The sequence below is a fragment of the Mus musculus genome, chromosome 1 (genome assembly GCF_000001635.26).
Source record: "Mus musculus strain C57BL/6J chromosome 1, GRCm38.p6 C57BL/6J".
Classification (NCBI taxonomy): domain Eukaryota; kingdom Metazoa; phylum Chordata; class Mammalia; order Rodentia; family Muridae; genus Mus; species Mus musculus.
In genome coordinates, this window is record NC_000067.6 from 66,913,103 (window position 1) to 66,923,901 (window position 10,799).

The following is a 10,799-nucleotide window of genomic DNA, read 5'->3' on the forward strand; positions in this document are numbered from 1 at the left end:
CCAAAGACTACACACAGAAAATAAGACTACATTGCATGCATTATAGCAATGACGTCAACACCACCTGCAGATGGATGCTCCTTGCAGGTTCCCTTTGCCTATCTTCTGTCTCCTCTCTCTTTCTCCTTTCCGCTTTGCACCCCCTGTCCCCAGTGTCCTATCATGTGAACTAATTCTCATACCTCTGTATCAGTATTACACAAAATAAGCAAATAACCAAACAATAATAAACCCGAAAGTAAATTATACCTACCATCCTAGAAAAGCGATTTGATGACTTTGGAGTTAGATTCTGTATTATATACACATCATGTTAAAGTGTTTCTTTAAAGTGTGTATAATGCTCTACCCCTCATAGCTCTACTAAATGTATTAAATATTCTGTTATCTCATTACATAGCACATGTCCAGTATGGCTAAAGGGATGGGAAGATCAGACGCTAGAATTTAAGTCCTTCACTTATTGGTCTTTCTCTCACTTCCAGGAAAATGCATCAAACTAGAAAAATCTTCCTGTCAGAGAGGGTCTCCAGTTATAAATTATTTAACAGCCATCCTGCTTTAAAATAACACAATTATATGAGAACCACCAAACACATTTGGTTTATATAATCAGAGCTTGGAAAGTGAGAAGAGTGTCAGTAATTAAACACAATTGGGTTTCTTTCCTCGGAGGAAGTGAACTTTTGTACTACTTTTTGAAACATATTAATCTCACTCTGTCCTTTACTTCAAAGGCTTGAGTCATTGCATACATAGAGAAAAGGAGGCAGAGAATGAGGAGGGAGAGAGCGGGTAGGGATATGGGGAGAGGAGGGACAGGGCAGCTGAATGCCCTCTGTTCATTCTTCAAGTTTCCTTCACATGTGAAAGCCATGGGGAGTTACCAGAGAACAACTAGGGCAGACTGTTCTCATCGCTTTCTAGACACCCACTAGCACAAGATGATGACTGTGAAATGATTCTCTCCAGAATGACACATACATGCCCACACGCGATGCACACACAATGGCTGAACAAAAGAATAGAGACAAAAGAATATTAAATTATCATTGATCATCCAGCTAGCAGCTAAGACTTCGCTAGATAAAGTCAAAGCAGGCTTACTCAGCCCATGCACAAAGCCATTGTTGAAAGGGCCATATTATCTCTGTTTTTATAGGAAAGGAAGCTGAATTCAGCAAAATTAATTGTCTTGCCTATAATCTTGTATTTAAATCTTTCTATCTCGCTAGCTCTAATTCTTTTTACCACCACACATTATGCAAAGAGGAAAACAAATTCGATTAACTTCCCTTAGTGCTTTGTAAAACAAATGAACGATCATTAATGTATAGCTATATATTCCATCTCATCACAGAAAGGATGGAGAGGTTTATCAAGGCAAATAGGGAATTCAAACTTAGTGTAGGCTAAGAGAATGCAAGGAAGCTCCAGCCGGGGAAAGGATGCATGGAGGTTTCATTTCAACTCATGTCACTCAGAGTGTGATAAAGGGACAGGTAAGAGCTGAAGTTAGAGTTCATGTGGTCATTATTACCTCACTGGGGATCTTCTCACTACTATTACGTTTCAACAATACCTCACAATTTTGACCTTTTTCAACTAGTACAATAAAAAAAATTTTTTTTGAGGTTTAGGCAACTTCCCTTTTCCTCTGATTTTAGCAAACTTAGTAAATGATATGTTAACTCATCCATCTAAGGCCATGTGAATTTCAAGGGATATTAAGCCTGTTTCTGACCTGGTTATACATTTTCCGCTGAAATACTATTTGGTAGAAAATGCTGGACGTCAGGAAACCTTATGATCCATTTTATCATCTTTTTTTTTATTTGATCCAGGAAGTTGATTTTCATGGGTGGTAAATAAAGTTTATATCTAGAAAGATGAAATCATGAAGCCTGTCAGTATGCTTATTACAATTTATACCACCAAACAGGTTTGCTGTGACTAACAATAAAAGTACTTTCAGTAAGGAAGTTGGGAATAAAAGTAGAAAGTCAGATTAAAAAGGATATAGAGAAATAAAAATGTATATAATGTGTGTGGGACAGTTTGAAGAAAATATTTTAGATGTATTCTCAGTTTCATGACTGCCAAAGGAAAATACAAATGCGGAGGCTCTACTTAAGCAAAGACTTCCATTTTGCTTTACTATTGTCATGGATAGTATACCCATCATATAACAGCCTCCAAAATAGGCAAAGAAACCTGGGACTTCCTACTATTTGAAATAATGAAAGAAATGGAGGAATACCCGCAAATGAAGGAAAACCCACCCTCCTTGCAAAGTCCTACTTGGCAGTCATGAAGCTCTGTGAGGAGACTGCGGTGCTCCCCAGTGTCTTGCTCGCTGCCCAAGATAGTCTTGAATTCCCAGACTACAGGAAACAACACATGCATTTTGTAGCACAAACTTCTATTGTGTTTTATTTGCTAAAATGAAAGCAGTTTGAAATTGAATTATTGATCCAAATCCAAACAGTGTCTGAGAGTCACTAAGTTTATTAGATTAAATAGTGATAGATTTTGTTCCCTTTGTGGAAGTCTGAGAATTCAAGACTAGCTTGGACAGCAAGCAGGACATTGTCTCAGAGAAAACAATTGAGTGTGATAGTATACAGAGCTAAGCTTGAGAAACCAGAGGTAGGAGGACTGTAAATTCAAGGTCAGCCTGGGATACATATTGATATTCTGTCTTCCTGGTCTTTTTTTTTTTTTTTTAATTTAGCACCAACCATATGTCAGGTATAACTGCGTTCCAGGGATATAGAAATGGGGTGATATAAACAAATAACATAAATATCATAATAGGGACCGGGTCCTATTAGACATGTTCTAGATGTAGGGGCTTAAGTAAGGAAAGGCCAAGAGGGGAAGTGGATGACAATAAGATATAAAATGATCCCCCGAAGAGGAACTTCTATAATGTTTTCAAAGAACTATGCTTATAATAACTATAGTCTCATTTATTTAATACTTACAATTGGTCTTAGTTTTGGTGTCTATTGATGCAATAAAACACCATGTCCAAAAATCACCTTGGAGAGGAAAGGGTTTATTAGGCTTGTATTTCCATATTGCTCTTCACCATTCAAGGAAGTCAGGACAGAAACTCAAACAATGCAGGACCCTCCAGGAGCTAATGCAGAGGCTATGAAGCGATACTGCTTACGGACTTGCTCTTCATGGCTTCCTCAGCCTGACTCCTTATAGAACCCAGCACCACCAGCTCAGGGATGGCCCCGCCCACAATGGCCCAGGCCCTCCCACTTTGATCACTAACTAAGAAAATGTCTTACAGTAGGATCTTATGGAAGTATTTTCTCAGTTGAGGCTCCCTCCTCCTAGGTAATTCTAGTTTGTATATTAAGTCAATACAAGACCAGCCACACACAATTCAAGCACTCCACTTATGATGTCTCATTTGGTTCCCACAACAGGGTTTTGAGAGTATTTACCTATGGCACCATCAAGGTTGTCATCTGGAATATGAGAGAGGACATTGGATCTCAAGTGTGCTTTTCCCCTACTCACCTTTCAGCATGGTTGGGAGGAAGAATAAGTAAAACGAAATACCAGGAATCACCAGGATCTACCTCTTGCAACCGATCTGTTAGCTCCTGGTGGATTCTGGGAGGGATTGGGCCGTCACTGTACTTAGTTGTGTATCTGCAGTTATCTCTGAAGCCCACATTCATGCGTATTTCCCTGGTTACATTCAGCAGATCTCAAAACAAAATGAACAGAAATGAACTGAGAAAAAGATTTGTAGAAAAGAAGGGTTGTTAGAGAGGGGTGATAAAAGATAGGAGAGGCTGAGCCTGGGCAGTATTAATTCATTAGAGGTATGGAGTTATTTAAAAGCCAATTAAGTTGAAAATTTTCCTGTAGCTCATGGAACAACATTGTGGCAATGGGTATTTGGCTTAGCTTTGTTCAATTAAAACATAAAATACCCTTTAAAAAGAAATATCAGGAAAGAAGAAAGACTTTAAAAATTTCCAAAGGATGTATGTACTTCAACTTAAATCCTCTAAGCAAGGAGAATTACTAAGTGTTTAAACCCAAGAGTGACATGGCCGTCTTGATGTATAGAATGGTAAAATTAGAAATATTGGGTGAACGAGTTGTGACTTGGACATTGTTTCTGAAATCTGAGGACCAAATGATGGCAGACCACATGAAGGTAAAAATGGAGAGAGATGCTTACAGGTGGAGCCATCGGGCTTCAGTGGAATTGGTGTGGAGAGGGAGAGGCACACGATGAGTAGGAGTCTCAAGCTGGTCTGGGCTAGAGGACAGATACAAGGTCAGGAATGAAACAAAACAGAAGAACTTATTTGCTGATGTGATAATTGCTTTCCTTGGGGACAGATGGAAAGTGGCCTGCACAGTGATGTGCAGGAGCCATTTTGGATAGGTTGAAGATGGCTGGGTTTTGTGTTACAGAGAAATATCTGTTTGGTAAAGGCAGATCTGGGTGTCCCCGGCCCTAAGCTGAGTTTGTGAAGTCCAATAATGAGAGTCTGTACATGGAGAAACAAAGAAGCAGAGGACAAAATCCATGGGCCATACGAGGAGAAATGACGGATACAGCAAACAAAGATGGAGCAACTCAGGAACAGAGTCAAAATGTTTCCCCCCGAGAGGCCAGGGAAATGACAAAGGGCCAGGCTGGTGAATGTCTCAAGTACTTGAGAACTGAGAATTTACCTTTCAATTGAGTCATGCATTCTTTTCAAGAAAGCCATTGCATAATCTGTCTAAAAAATAGACTAATAATCAAAGTTTCTCACTTGCTGAATAATTGGGTGTAGATAGAGTAGAATACTCTCCTGAAAGACATAATCGTGAGACGTGAAGAAAACTGGACAACAGTGAAATTATTCATCTTTAAGGATCCTACTCAATTTAACCAAAATTATGTTCATCATTATATATTAATATTTGCTATCCATAAAAGAATAGGTAATAAGAAGTCCTTGGAAGTTAAAATCTAGGATAATGCATTCTTTGCTAGGTTAGAACGGACTCCTGTGGGAGACTAGAAGATAGCAAGACAGATCAGCATCTGTGAAAGGACTTCAGAACACAGCTGTGGTGGGAAAGCTGAGCTGGCATTGGCTGGATAAAGAAGCCATGAAATGGAGAAGCTTCTTTGAAGCAAAAGAGAACCATGTACACATTTCCAGAAGGAAGCAACTGCAGGGTGTAAGTGGATCCATATGGAATTCAGTTTGGTCCACATAGTCGAGGGGTGGAGGGTTAGAGCAATGAGAGATGAGGCTCAGTGCATATCCAGTGATGTTCAGAGAATTTTCTGAGCTAGTTTGGAATGTGTTGGTCTCCTCTTGGAAGTGACAGAACCTTTGAAGTGCTCAGAACTAGAAAGTGACACCATTTAGAATGTGGCTCTGGTTGACTGCTGTGGATGTCTTAGAAGGAGAGCAATAGAATGAGGGACAAAAAAGAAGAAGCCATCAGTACACTGAACCAAGCATTAAGAGCTCATAGCTGAGGCAACAAAAACATTGACAGTGAAATGTAAAAAGTTGGAGTTACTTTTTAAAAATTGCTAGAGAGATATATGAGTTAATGGTTGATGAATTAGGAGACCTAGGGCAGAGGTTAGGTTAAAATGAGTAATATAGTACACACACACACACACACACACACACACACACACACACACACATACACACACCTCTCCAATGAAGTTTGGAGAAAGTATGTGCTCTGATTTTGATACTTGATTTTGTGATGACTTTGAGATGTAAGTGGCACAGACCAGGAAGCTGTTACTTATGCCATCTTGAAGCCCGTGGGAGGAGTTGTGCAAAATTTAAGGATTTGGGAGGCAGGCATACATAGATAATAACTTAATTCACTACAAGAGTTGGGGTCACCAAGGGAGAATGCATGCGGTAAAAGAGGGCAGAGGACAGGCTCTTGAACATAAGTTTAAATCATAAGATTTAACAGATGAATAGAGAAAGCAGATCGACCAAAGAGATTTAGAGACAGAAGGAAGATTTAGGATTAAAAAGGAAAGTATAGTATCTCAGATGTAGAAGGCAAGAGATTAAGCCTTTCAAAGACAGTGGGTAGATAGCACTACATGATAGAGAGAGGATGGCACTACATGATAGAGAGAAGATGGCAATACATGATACAGAGTGGATAGCACTACACGATACAGAAGTGTAAAATGGGGACTAAATAGGACCTAGTAGTTCTCGATTGCTTTGGCCAAGGTGTTGTAGGTTTTATCTTCGTAATTTTTTTCCAGTGTGAATAAGTAAATCTCTTGATGTTTGACCTTAGTGTTTACACAGGTTATATAAAATATACTTAACCCAGTATCACGACACCTTCTTATCATCAGCTCAGAGGCTAGCACTACAGAATGCAAGAAGAGTGCATATGAGTTTGCCACATGCCTAGTAACTGACATTCTAATTAATTTTGTATCATATGGTAATCCTTTTAAAGTCCATTTAACAGAAGATGAACCTGCAAAGGTCATGTAAAGCCCGCATGGTTGCACAGCTAAGAAGAGCAACAGGAGTATCAGACCTGAGCCTGACTCCCAAGCACCTGCTCACTAGGAAATGCTTTGATCGTGCAGACAAAAGTCTAATAAGTGAGAGGCAGAAAAACCAACAGAAGTTAGTGTAGATTTGCCATTTTTAATTTTTCCCCCTGAATTGTAGTTTAACGTTGAAAAATGTTTTAGATTTATTTATTTATTTAATGTGTATGTGTGTTTTGCCTGAATGTGTGTGTGTATGTATGTATGTATGTATGTATGTATGTATGTATGTATGTATGTATGTATATATGTGTACCACATTTGTGCTCAGTGCCTATGGACACCAGAAGAGGGAGTTGATTCCCTGGAACTATAGTTACGGGTTATAGTGAGCAATCATCTGGATTCTGGGAACTGAACGCTGGTTCTCTGAAAGTACAATGGGTACCCTTAACCAGAATGAACTCTCGAGCCCTTGAATTAGAGTTCAAACTCAGCCTCACCAGTTACCAGCAATAGACGGTAGCAAAATACATATCATGCATTTCAGTTGTAATGTTGATAATTTATTTTCAAAGGTTAAAAAAAAGCAAATGAAAACCCTTCAAATATATTTTTATTTATGATGTCTTATACACATGTATATATATACACAAGTGTAACGTAGCGTGTGGGGCCTGTTTCTGTGCTTGCATGCATGTGTGTGCATATGTGGAGGCCAGAAGTCAACCTCAGATGTTGTTCTACAGGCATTGTCTATCTAGCTTTTTGAGTCAGGGTCTGTCACTAGCCTGGAGCTCACCAGATAGGCTCATCTTGTCTGCACACCTCCCCAAGTCTCTAACTAAATGTGTCCATGGCCAGTTTCTTTTGTGTGTGTTCTGGGGATCATTTCACTGACAGAACTATCTCCCCCAGGCCCACATCTGTATTCTCTATCGCACTACCACACATAAGCAATTACCCACTTCTCTACTAATTGTAATGTATGTACTTCCATCCTATATAAAAATATCAAGAGATGAGTTGATTTTCTCTGTAATAGATTGGAGAAAGACAAAAGGAAAGGAGTTACTGTTGTTATTATAAGGAAAATTACCTTGTAATTACTGAACATAGAAATTGCAATTATTATTTTTTGTTTGTTTAAATGAAGTAGGACTCCATTCCCGACCAATGTTAAGACTGGTTCCTAAAAATGTTATATTCAGAAAATCCACCTTACAGATGAGACCACCGGGGAATCACATAGTATGGATTTATATACTTGGTTATGGATCAAACTAAGAAGCTATCAAGTGACATGTACCTTCTGTCTTCTGAAAAATATGGCACCGTAAGAAGGCCAAAGTGGAATTTTTTGACTTGGTAATCTGTCCCTATATCCTAGAGACTTCCTTCTCTTCAGTTCTTGTCTTCAGACCACCGTGGACTGCAGGAGTCCCCTGAGTGAATAACACCCACTACTTAGACAAAGTAACACTGGAAGGTATCAGCCACCTCTTGGTCTCATGGTTACGCTCACCACTGCAGCTCTTCCTATAGGAGGATGGACCTACAAAGACTCCTGTCCTTGGAAAGCTTGGGGACACTTAGGCAGGGCAATCTGGCTCCTAGGTACCTTGAGTGGCCTAGTATAGAGTACATGCTGAATTCCTGAATATACTCCTTGGATCTGAGGGATGCTGGTGGGAAGCGAGGGCTGGAGTGGGCATTCTAAACTGAAGTCTAAGGCATGGGCCACATTTTGCCTGACATGAGGTGATTTTGGCTAATTACACTGTTAGGAGATAAAGTCCAAGAGAAAAATTAGGTAAGACTTTTCCTTATCAAATACTAATGATATGTAAGAACACCTATCTTGTATGAAGCTTCTGGAAGGCTTGCCACACTGTCTTGTAAGCCATCACATACCCCACACCATGACTTTCTTAGCTTGGGACTTAATTACTTATTGCTTACCAAACTGTAAATTGAAATCATTGCGAAAAGTATTTATTCTCCATCGCCCCAAGTTTAGTTCCCTTGGCAACTGTAGAGTGTTTAGGTTTTTAATCTGGACTTGAGGTCGGTACTTAGTGATCTTTGTCTGGGTATTATAGACATTGCTGGACAATAGCTATAGATTCATGATCTTATTTAAACTTAGGAAGACAGTCTTTCTTTATTCTACTAAATTTAAAGCTGTATTAGTCATGATTGAAAAAGATATTTACCACTGCTGAGAAAGACTAGCATCAGAAGACAGGTTAGAGGAAAGTGTATTATTGGCTTTTTCCATTTGATGTTTCTTGAGAAATATTACCCAAAAGCTTTAAGATACAATTTAATTTTCCAGTTAAACAATAATTATTTATTTCTAAAGAGGAAGACATTTTTATGTGCTTATGCTTCAAATGTAATTTTGGGACAAAAAAAGTAGATCAACATATAATGCATTTTGTGACCAAGGTAACTTGAAGATGGTTTAAAAACAAACTTGAAAATATTTGCTTATGCAGCACAGGCTTTTTAAAAGTTATTTTTAAAAGCTGAGGAATTAGGCACCTGTTGTTTCGCCAGCTGGTGGGGATTTGTAAAAATGACTACCACTCTTCTGCCTGCAGCTCCATTTTTGCACCTGCTGTTACTTGAGTTATGGACGCTTCACACATGGTAATTTAATAAGGTTAGGTCCCATGACAGTGTGCTGAAGTTATCCCACAGGGCGGGTTAAAGCACCATTGTAAAATCTCAAGAGGAAAGCATTATACATAAGGCTCAAAACTAACAATTTTACCACATAGACATAATGCTTTTCTAGCTTGAAAAAAATGTAAAGAAATGTACACCACAGATTAAAAAAAAAAGAGTCCTTTATAATTAGACTATATGTAGCAATCATTTTCTGTACACTGACCTTTATGTGTTTGAAAATACTTTTTTGAGAGAGAGAAAGAGGGAGGGAGGGAGGGAGGGAGGGAGAGAGAGAGAGAGAGAGTTTCTTTGTGTAATGACTATCCTGGAACTCTTTCTGTAGACCAGGGTAGCCTCAAACTCAGAGATACATCTGCCTCTGCCTTTCAAGTGCTCTGGGGTTAAAGGCACGCACTACCACACCCAAGCTTGAAAACATGATTTAAGTTTTAACAATTGTCAATTTTATATGTGAAGCTTTCACATTTAAAAAAAAAACAGTTCAATTCTCTCATGTAACAACTAAAAATAAGTGTGTATCGAGACCCTCGCTGTTCAGAATGGTAGTCATGAGGAACGTGTAGCCATTAAATAAAATCTTATGTTAAAATGAAATACACTTAAAAATTCAATTCACTAGGGACATTCTCAGTGGCAAGGGTCTGTGTTCCCCATAAAGGGAAGCGCAGGTGCATATTCCCATTCTTCCAGAAACTTCTCCGTGGTATGCCCTCAGTGGCATTTCTAGTTCTTGATTTTAGGTAAACTTGGCTTTAAGCTCATGAGGTCATAGTTCACTTTCCTCAAACATGTGATTGCCATGGCCCAGCTTAGCCACAAAAGCCCAGATCAGTGACAAGAGTGCAAGTAACTTTTGAAAGACAGGAGGAGCTTGTTGACATAAGCTGCCAACAGACCTTCCCAGGAGGTACACGTAGGCAGGAACTTCTGAGAGGGTTTATACAATCCTCCTTGTTACTGTTATCTCTTCAGGGAGGCAGGGACAAGCATACAGCACTGACATTACTTCCTTTCAGAGTCTTCTGTGGAAAGGTGTATGTGATACATCGAGGGTATAAAGTTTATTCTGTGAACTTTTACACTTAGTTTTTGTGAGGAGCTAAGTGGAGATGTGGACACCTATGCATGGAAAGTGGAAGAGGTCAGAGAGGAGACACACAGCAATCTACCGAATCCTGAGCTCCTGAGCAATAATTCCTTCAACATGCAGAGCCTTCCTTCCTTCCTTCCTTCCTTCCTTCCTTCCTTCCTTCCTTCCTTCCTTCCTTCCTTCCTTCCTTCCTTCCTTCCTTCCTTCCTCTCTCTCTCTCTCTCTCTCTCTCTTTCTTTCTTTCTTTCTTTCTTTCTTTCTTTCTTAAGTGACAGCTATGAGGTCACAGTGGCTCTTATTTTTGAAGTCATCAGAGACAAATGTCAAATGCATCTTCATGTCTCTATAACCCTGAATTTTACTTCAACGAAATAGACTGATCTATAAATAATAATTTACATAAATTTGAAGGATTCAATTTTACCTTTACCTTACCATAGTTTATTAAAATGCCCTGACTCCTATCTGAATTTC